The following is a 9,907-nucleotide window of genomic DNA, read 5'->3' as shown; positions in this document are numbered from 1 at the left end:
TGTCTCAAAAAAAAAAAAAAAGAATTCTAAAAAAGAGTGACAGATAAGAATATTGGAATCTACATTAAAACCTCATTAGTAGCCTATCTGAATTTATTAAATGTTTTGAAAAAAGTATAGATCTGAAGACAATGTTTAAGTATCTTTAAGTATTCAGTGCTACCCAATACCTTATATAATGAAAATGATCTACTCAGCATGATATAAATATCCTTTTGAATGTATACAAAATCTGATTTCACAGAGATTGAGATGATAGGGGAAATGGCTGATAATCTGTGAACATGGCAAGTAGTACCAAGATAACAGAGACCCAACAAAGAAGGATCTCAGTGAAAAGGTACCAAGACCCAGAGGTGCACTAAATCTCCAGTATGCTGACATGAAGAACTGCCAAGGCTTCTGCCCCACTGGCTACACGTGGAGATGGGGAGAGGCGGCCCCTCCCTGGGGACTTTCCAGATATTGAATACAGGTCAGGAATTAGAGTCAGCGGCCCGGAAAAGGGCAGGCAACAGATGTAGGACAAGGCCAAATTTAACCAGGCCATGCATGAGAAATGGGATGGGAAAAGGGGGCTATGTTAGGAACCTGGGAAGTGACAGTTATCAGGCCCAGTCTAGACAAGGACTGGGTGGTAAAAGGAAGGCAGACATAACCAAATCACCAAAAAAAAAGAGAGGGCTCTGAGTAATGGGATCAGAAAAGACATATCCCTATCAGTGTCTGAAAGCATGTAGCCAACTCTGTACACTCAGAAGTAAAACTAACTGGTTGTCTCTGTATTCTCTTTCTAGAACTCAAAAGTGTGAGTAATTATCCTAACTCCTCTGAGCATGAGGTTGTGTTTTGGTCTATTTAGGACCTTCTGCCAGGGATTTCAGGGTGGATAGAATGGATAGTAAATCTTTTGGAGGTCTTCTCTTCAGAGCAGGACATTAAGCCAAGAACAGGAAGGTTTTGACATTGGGACTAGAAACGGGAACCTAATTAGTGAACTTTTAAAACTGGTTCAGACCTATCTTGTCATAGTCCCAAAGACTACAGAGCTATGAAAATATTTAGTCAAATAAAAAAATAAAGAAAATGAAACAAATCTGATAGAAAAATAAAATCACTTAAACCATTTATTTAGTAATGTCTGGCCAACTTGGTCAAATTTGATAAGTGTATATGCAAACATGAATATAGCTTAACAGTGACATTTCCATCTTATAAGCATACAAATATTCCTCTCTCTAAAGACATGTCTTTTAAAAATGTAATTGTGATTCTGTCTGAATCTGTCAATGTAATAGTGACTCTGTCAGTGATTTCAGACAGTTTTGGGTCATCCTAACTGAATGAGTAGAAGTTAACTAGACAACCTAATAAACTAAAGCCCAGTGTTTACACTCATGAGCCATTGTTCATTACATACACAAGAGTGTTTCTGCCTACATTGCCAAGAATTCTACTCTTTAGGAGAAAAAAAGATTTCTTTTGGGAAAATTATCAGCAAAAACTCAATAAAAAGCTTCTGAAAGCAGGAATCCTAAAAGCTCAAGAGACATGGAGAAGCTACATCTAGAGATATTTTTAAATAACAATTGTGAAGTAAGATACTTCATAGTTTATCTGTTCTAGTTAAACGGGCAAATCCTTAATTGTACAAGGGATGAAAGATAGGAAATGTGGGGGGAAATACAAATCTGATAAACAAGAATTGTTAAGTTCTATGAAGGCAAGGGCCATGCTTGTGCTGTTGATCACTGTATCTATGATGTTTATGAGACTGCCCAGCATATAGCTGACTTATAAATATTGGTTAATTCATAAGCAATTAAATTTCTTATAAATAAGTTGTAGTACCTTTTAGTTACATCTGTTTCATTGTATTTTTCTAACAATTTATTATGAAAATATTTAAAATAGAAAAGTTTAAAGAATTGTACAGTGAACATTTAAAATATTTTAAAGTAACAGGTATCAATGCACTCTCCTGCTAAATATTTCAACATGCATATATCATTACTATCTTGAGTTTAATATTTGTGTTATAGAATTTTGGGGTGTCCTAAAAATTACATATAGACAAATGCCCAAATATTAAACATCCATTTAAGGGTTTCTGACAAACATTTAGAGCTACATAACCCAAACTCTATCAACTTGAAAAGCTTTCTTGCCCCTTCCCAGCCGATCCATTCTGCTACATATTAGATGTTTACCACTATAACATGGCTTTAACTTGTAATTCCCTAATAGCTAATAGGAAGCACATCTTCTATAAGCACATTGGCAATTCATATATCTTCCTTTTGAGGTGTCTGTTCAAATATTTTACTCTTTTGTAACTGGGTTGTCTTTTTCTTATTAAGTTGTATTATTTTCTAGATTCAAATCCTTTGTCAGATATAATTAACAAGTATCTTCACACAGTCTACAATTTGCCTAATGAGTTTCCTAAGTTTACCTTGTAATTTTAATTCTGAGAAAATTTAACTTATTTTTGTTTACTGCTTTGTATGTCAGGCCTAAAAACTTGAGCCAAGCCCAAAGTCACAGAGATATTCTATGTTTTTCTCAAGAAGTTGTATAGTATTAATAATAGCTTTTGTGCTTGTGTAAATGAACCAATTCTAATTTCTCCAAGAGACAGAGGCTGGGGTTCTTTGTTTTTAAATATGCCATCCAGTTACACCAGCCCCATTTGTTAAAAAGTTTCCTTTTCCCATTAGATTACATACACCTTTTGTTGAAAATCAAATGACCATATCAATGTCATTTGATTTCTGGGCTCAATGTCATTTCTGTTTCTGGGCTCCCTATTCTGTTTCACTGATCAGTTCCCAAAGTCTTATTAATGCAGAATTACAGTATTTAAGTTAGGTACTCTAAGTCGTTTTCGACATTTCTTTGGACATTCTAAGTCTTTTACATTCCCATATAAAGTTTTTATAAGTTGCTCAGTTTCTACAAAGAAATCTACTGAATAATGATTTAGATTACACTAGATCTTCAGATCAATTTGAGAAGAATGGATTATTTTAAAAATATCAATTCTGCCAATCCATGAGCATAGTATGTCTCTCCATTCATTTAGTTCTTTTTTAATCTCTTTCAGTAATATTTAATAGGTTTTAGTGCATAGGTATTGAACATGTTTTGTTAAATTTGTGCCTAAGCATTTCATATTTTCAAATGCTACTGTAAAAATTTCCAGTTATGTACTAATCGTGTATTAAAATATAATACATTCTAGTACAATATATTGATCTTGTATCCTAAGACCTTACTAAATGCACTTCTGTGTCCTGATAGTCATTCTGTAAACACCTTTAGATGTTCTACTAACCTGGTTGTGTCATCCAAAACCAGACATTTTACTTCTGCCTTTTTAATCTGTGTGTATTTCTTCCCTCCCTCTCTTGCTTTATTATACTACCTAGGAAATAGCATATTAACTGTTGTGTGAGCTATATTTAACTCATGCTAGTTTTGAGCCTGGGGCCTCTTGAAGTATATTACTCACATAATCTCTTGACCTTGGGTGCAGGATGGTGTACAGGCAACTCATGTTGCCATCCATGGCATACATGTTACATGATAGGTGGCCCCCTGGGTGAACTGACCCTGCATTCAGTTCATGAAAATCTTACTCACTGATGTTCTTGTTACAATTAATATTGATAATTCTAAAAACATAGATTAAATGAATATAAATCAATGCATTTTTTTCTATTTATGTTTACCTTTAAATTACACTTAAACTTGATAAATCAAGAAAAATATTTTACCCTTATGAACTATTTCTCTTTAATTAATTAATTTATTTTTTTATTTATTGTTATTATGGTTTTTTTGTGTCGAGACAGAGTTCTCCCCTATGCCCTGAGCAGAGTGCAAAGGCGTCCCAGCTCACTGCAACCTCAGACTCAGGTTGTGGGCATCCTGCTGCCTCAGCCTTCGAAGCCAATCAGATTACAGGCACTCACAGCGGTGCCCAGCTGGGTTTTTCAAGTTTTTTCATAAAGTCTCTTACTCAGACAAGCCTCGAACTCCTGAGTTCAAGCAATCCTCCCGCCTCAGCCTCTCACAGTGCTGGGATTACAGGCAGGAGCCACCGCGCCCAGCTATTAACTATTTTTCAAGTTACTTTTTATATTACTGATTAATTGTCAAGGTTTTATATTACTTTATTGATGTATGTTTTAGGAAAAAGCCTTCTACACAAAAGTACACATTACATGTGCTGCATCTCCATGCTGTTGACATCTTCATGGCATATTCACATCCTCTCTGAGCTTGTGTTTTTGAAATACACAGCCCATCTTCCTCTGACAGGACTCCTCTTCATCAAAGAACAAGTCACAGATGGTAATGGGAGGGACAGCACTGCAGTAGGTGTTTGATCTGTCTGGAGCAGTTTTAGGCTAACTTGTTTTCTGAATTTTATGATTGAGTCTCTTTGTTCACAGCTCTGTAGAGAACAAGCAAATTCACCAAAGCTGATCCTGTGATTAGCTCTATTGCTAACTTTATGAACCAGTTTACGCCACATCTCGAAGAACATGGTTATGATGTCAGTTGATCTGAGAGATCAATGAACACTTTCAAATTATTATAATCTACAATCATACGTGTTTTTTCTACAACACCTTTTCTTATTTAAACTGCTTTAGTGTCCCTACCATGCATAGAACTTAGCATCAGTACATGGCTCTAATCGTTCCATTTGAGGACAACTCCATGTCACTTTCTCAAGCAATTGCCTTGTTCTTGTTCAGCTTTGCCTTTCCTAAATCTGGTGGGGTTAGTAGCCTGTTACTTCTTAGTGTGCCCACCAGATACACAGAGTGCAAGAGGAGTTGATGAACTAGGTGGGTGCCGGTGTAATAGCTGTCAGTGTATGAAACACATCTACTATTTAGTAAACTTTCAGCTTCATGATAACTGAGGACAAAACAGAAATGACAGATCTTGCTTCCTTCCCATAATAAATTTTCACATTCCAGGTATAACTCTCTTTCAGGCAGTCTGAAAAGGCTTTTTTTTGAGACAGAGCCTTGAGTTGTTGCCCTGGGTAGAGTGCCATGGCATCACAGCTCACAGCAACCTCCAACTCCTGGACTCAAGCAAGTCTCCTGCCTCCGCCTCCCAAGTAGATGGGACCACAGGCACCCGCCACAGTGCCCGGCTACCTTTTGGTTGCAGCCATCATTGTTGTTTGGCAGGCCCGCTGGATCTGAACCCACCAACTTAGGTGTATGTGGCTGGCGCCTTAGCCACTTGAGCCACAGGTGCTGAGCCAGTCTGAAAAGTTTTATTCCAAATTTGTGATGCATACTTTTTATGTACTATATGAAACTCAAACATCCACAAAATGGCACCATTGTTTCCTCAATCCATATTTCCTAATTTGAAACTACAGCAACCTGAACCTTTTAAGATGATCAAGAAGTGGCTGGACCTTGAAGAGAAGGTCAACAGGAGGACATTCTTCCTTGTTAGAGAAATGCCATATTCTCAGAAGCATTTCAAAGCAATTATATGATGTAAGCTTGTTCAATGAATTGTCATACAAAACGTTTTCTGATCAATAGTCTGGAAGCCTTGGTTTCTTACCAAGGCCCATCCTAAATACTCCCCCAAATTGTTCCATTTCTTGAGAATTAACATCATAGCACATTTTAGTTGAGAGTAGGGTTTGATGTTACCCTTTTGTAAAGTCTGATTCACATAGATATTAGATTCTTTCACCACGGAGTCAATAACATCATCTAGTATGAAGAATTTGAAAAATCATAAGGTGCCTTTTTGGCTGGAACACCAGGGTTACTGTCAACAAAGTAAAAAAATCTTCATGTTACTTCCTGGAACTGTACTCCAGGTCAAAGAATTTACACTAGTTACTACAGGTTCTTCAGAAACATTTGATGAAGAATCACTCTCACTGAAATCAGCTACAACTGATTCAGTTGTTTCAATAAGAGACTCTGAACAACATTCACCACTGAGAAGATCATCATGTAATGTTCTTCTAGTTTTTCTCAGTGGGCTGCAACTGCTATGAGAACTGTAACCACTATCTCCACTAGGACATCACTCCTCTGAATCATCACTAAATAGATCAATATTTTCATCACTCCTGTCCAAAACTTTGTTCCCATTTCCTCCAATAATTCCTTACACTCACTTTCTTTCTTTCTTTTTTTTTTTATTAAGTCATTTGTGTATAGATCATGAATACATTTATGCCGGTATGGGATTCAGTGTGTTGATTATGTGTACAAATTGGCGGTGCTTACATCCTACTAATCAACATAGCCTTCACCTCATTTACCCAGTTACAACATTTAGACATTTGTGTTCTACATCTGATAGATCTAACTTGTACTTGTAATATGCTCCATAGGTGTGGTCCCCCATAAACCCTCCCTCTATCAACGCACCACCCTCCCTTCTCTTTCTTCCTTCATCCTAGGCTATAGTTGTGTTTTATGCACTTCATATGCAAGTGTGTACACTCACTTTCTTTTCCTTTGAGAACAAAAAATGCTTTGGTAGAACTAAAGTAGAACTAGTGGATAGGCAGGAAAGTAAATAGCATGCCTGCGCACCGTGAAACCTCTGCTCTGTGTTTTTGCTGCAATTGATCGGCATGTCTCCTCCACCTCCAGTCACCCTGCTCCAGCCAGCCCACACAGGCCACAAGTGCTGTACTGTGCTCTCCAACCACCATAACTTCCAACTGCACACTTCTCCTTGAATGTTTGCCTGGCTGCACTTTGACCAAAATCAATAGGATGGTAAGTGGCAATGTGATATTGTTGCACATTCTTGGGAGGGTATGGTTCAGGTGGTCATCCAGGACTATCCTAGATCCACTCCAGACAAAACTAAATACTTGTAGAATGAGAAAAGAGTCAATTTTCAGAAATATATTCAACAAGTATGTCATGAGTCACATATAACTCACATGGCATGCAGTGTAAAAATTGATTCTAGCACCATGTGAGTTGCATATTACTCACACACAGAAAACAATTAAAAAATTTTTTTATTCATTTAATTAGAAAGGATCATTGGACTTGGTGCCTGTAGCTCAGCAGCTAGAGTGTTAGCCACATACACTGGGGCTGATAGGTTCGAACCCAGCCCCAGGCCTGCCAAACAATGGCAACTACAACAAAAAAATAGCCAGGCATTGTGGCAGGCACCTGTAGTCCCAGCCACTCAGGAGGCTGAGGCAAGAGAATCGGTTAAGCCCATGAGTTTGTGAGATGTGATGCCCTAGCACTCTACCGAGGGCGACATAGTGAGAGTCTGTCTCCAAACAAACAAACAAACAACAAAAAAAGGAAAGGATCATTATGTTTTTGACATTTTTATTCTATTTTCATAATAAAACACCATGGCCCCAAGGAAGAAATTTTTTTTCTAGTGTGGCAACATGTTAAAGTACAGTGTGAATAAAAGTGGGATGAGTGGACATCTTTCTTGCCATATTACTAATCATGAGGGGCAAGCCTTTAATATTTTAACAAATATGATGAAAGCAATAGGTTTTTCACATAGGGCCTTTATCAGATTGAATAAGATTCCTTCTATTCCTGATTTGCTAAGAGTTTTTCTCATAAATATGTGCTGAATTTCATCAGTTTTTTAAATATCTAATGAAATGATCATGCAGTTTTTTGCCTTTAATTAATATGGTGAATTATATTGACTAATTTTCAAATGTTACATCAAATTTGTATTACTGGGAAAAATCTCAGTCATATACATTATCCTTTTTATATACCTATGAATTAAATTTGCTAATACTCTTTTAAGAAATTTTGTGTCTATGTTCACAAATCACAGTCTACAATTTCCTTCTTTTTTAATATATATATTAGGTTTTGGTATCATAATAATGCTGGCATCATAAGGTAAACTGGGAAGCAACCCTTCCTATATTTTTGAAAAAGTTTATGCTGAGTTGGTGCTAATTTTCCTTATACATTTGACAGAATTCACCAGGGAAACCAATGACTCTGAAGTTTTCTTTGCAGGAAGATTTTTGATTAAAAATTCAATTTTCTTTTTTGAAACTTAGTCACCATGAGCTTGAGGTATCATGGCATCACAGCTCACAGCAACCTTAAACTCTTGGGCTCAAGTGATTCTCTAGTCTCAGCCTCTGGAATAGCTGAGACAAAAGGCATCCACCAATATGTTGGACTAGTTTTTCTATTTTCAGTAATGATGGCCCTTTTTGCTCAGGCTGGTATGGAACTCCTGAGCTCAGCTGATCCACCCACCACGGCCTCCCAGAAAGCTAGGAAAAATGTAATTTTCTCAAATACACATAGGAGTCTTCAAAATTTCTATTTCAGGTGTTATCAGTTTGGGTAAATATCCCCTCTCTGAAGAAATGTGGTCTTTTCACCTAAATTGTCAAAGTAATGGAATAAATAAGGTTATTAATAATATTTCCTTGAAATCTTCCCCACCTTACTATCCATTTTATGTTTGTAGGATATATAGTGATATCCTTTCTTTTAGATCTGATATTATTAGTGTTTTCTTTCTCTTTTTTCTAGATCAGTCTAAGTCTTAATCAACTCTTGCAAGCTTACCAAATGAATAAATTTTGAATTTTGTTAATTTTATTGTTTGTCTTTGATTTGTTTTCTGCCCTTCATCATTTCCTCTCTTCTACTCACTTTGAGTTATTCTGCTTTTACCAGTTTCTTAAAATGGACAACATCAGTAATTTTGTCCTCAGTTTTTAATATAAGCATTTAAAGCTATAAATTTCCTTTAAAGCACTACTTTAGCGGCATTTGATGTTATAGCACTTTCATTTTCATATGGTTTCTAATTTTTCTTGAGATTTCTTTTTTGACCTATAGGTTATTTAGGAATAGTCTGTTTAATTTCCCAATACTTGAGGTTTCCTATTGTTATTGATATCCAATTCCACTGTGGTCAAAGAACACACTCTATATCATTTTGATCCTTTTAAATATACTAAGATGTGTTTCCTGCTCCAGCCTATGGTCTATCGTATGCCAACTTTCATTTGCTTACGCTCCTATACCACCCAAGGACCCCTACTGGTGGCAATATAAAATGAGTGCCAATAAATAAAGGACAGAACCCACTGATGTTTATATATTTCTATTGTTTAAGATATTTTTCTTTTCTTTTTTTTCCCAATTTTCGAATTGTATACTCCACAACACATACTATTCTAGGAAGCAGTATATTCTAGGGAAGCATATTCCTTGACTAAAAAATAGATGAAGATTATAAACTAAGTGTGAGAAACAAGCTACAAACTTGAACTCAGTGTCCCCTTAATTAAATGGCAATCATAATGTTTTCTTTCTTCACAGAAAAATTAGATTTCTGCTTTAAAAGGCCTAGATGAGAAACCAAGTTTATCTTAATTTTTAAATGCAATACAAAAACCTAGACATAGAAGGGTTTCTTTCTTACTGTTATCACAATGCTTATTAAATAGGTACAGCACAAACACAAACTCTCTATAACCAAAGGTGTGTGTTTACGTTCAAGAGTATTTGTTGTGAACATAATCTTCAGGGAGGCCCTTATTCTATGACCTTTTCCTACTCTGCCCAGATAAAAAGCCTCAGGTATTTTGTGGCAAACTGGAAGCAGGTTCTGCTCAGTCCCATAAGGCACACAGTTGTATGCCTCAGGTATGCCAGGGCCAAAACACAAACTCGTATTTGACTTGAACATGACAATAACCTTGAAACCTCATTAACACTCTGGACAGTCTCACACAGCCAAATGACAACATTATTATTATTGGTTGAAATGATATAACTATAGTTATAATAAAGTAAATCTCAAACTTAGTAAAAAGTAGCCACAGAATCTTTTTAAAAGGGAAACTTTTTTATGTTAC

At 36.2% G+C, this 9,907-nt stretch overlaps 1 protein-coding gene across 1 annotated transcript in view; it reads right to left on the bottom strand.

Annotated features, from left to right (window-relative positions):
- TTLL5 (tubulin tyrosine ligase like 5) overlaps window positions 1–9,907 on the bottom strand; it is a 308,822-nt gene that overhangs the window by 187,262 nt on the left and 111,653 nt on the right. The gene's annotated exons all lie outside the window — the stretch shown is intronic.

Source organism: Otolemur garnettii, unplaced genomic scaffold (assembly GCF_000181295.1).
Source record: "Otolemur garnettii isolate 467f Iridium unplaced genomic scaffold, OtoGar3 scaffold00020, whole genome shotgun sequence".
NCBI classification, from domain to species: domain Eukaryota; kingdom Metazoa; phylum Chordata; class Mammalia; order Primates; family Galagidae; genus Otolemur; species Otolemur garnettii.
Note: the sequence above shows the minus strand (reverse complement) of the source record. Positions and strands in the feature narration are given on the sequence as shown.